Here is a 540-nt window from a genome sequence, read left to right on the forward strand (position 1 = left end):
AGCTCTGGCTGGGCTCGGGAAGCCGCCGAGGTGCCGCAGTCCCCGCCCGGAGCCCAGCGTTCCCGCCGCAGTCTCCGCCCGGAGCCCGCGCAGTCGGCTGCTCCAAAGTGTTTTCTTTGAGCCTTAAAACAAAATCCGGAGGGAGCTTCCTTCCTCCCCACCTCGCTGCCGGGCTCCTCGGGCCGGGCGGCGTTTGGCTGAGATGAATGGGCCCAGGCAGGGCTCGGAACGACGTCCCCTACCCCACCCCCGCCGCGATTAGGATCTGCTCTTCGGCTGATCGCCCCCTCCCCCTTTTCCTGCATTTACAGGCAAGTGAACCGGAGCAAACGACTTCCGATCCAGTCCGCGCTGCTGCGGCTCCCGTTTGGGATTTGATTTGCAGCATCTTCGAGCCTGTACGACAAAAAAACCGCGAAGCACGCCCAGCCCTCACTCGGCACCCCGATACGCACCCACTCCCTGCTGGGGACACAGCTGGGCGCGTCCACACCCCCGCACCCCCACACCATGTTGTGCGGAAGGACTTCCACTCCACGC

This window comes from Tupaia chinensis, unplaced genomic scaffold, assembly GCF_000334495.1.
Source record: "Tupaia chinensis unplaced genomic scaffold, TupChi_1.0 Scaffold000627_1, whole genome shotgun sequence".
In the NCBI taxonomy this organism is placed as follows: Eukaryota; Metazoa; Chordata; class Mammalia; order Scandentia; family Tupaiidae; genus Tupaia; species Tupaia belangeri.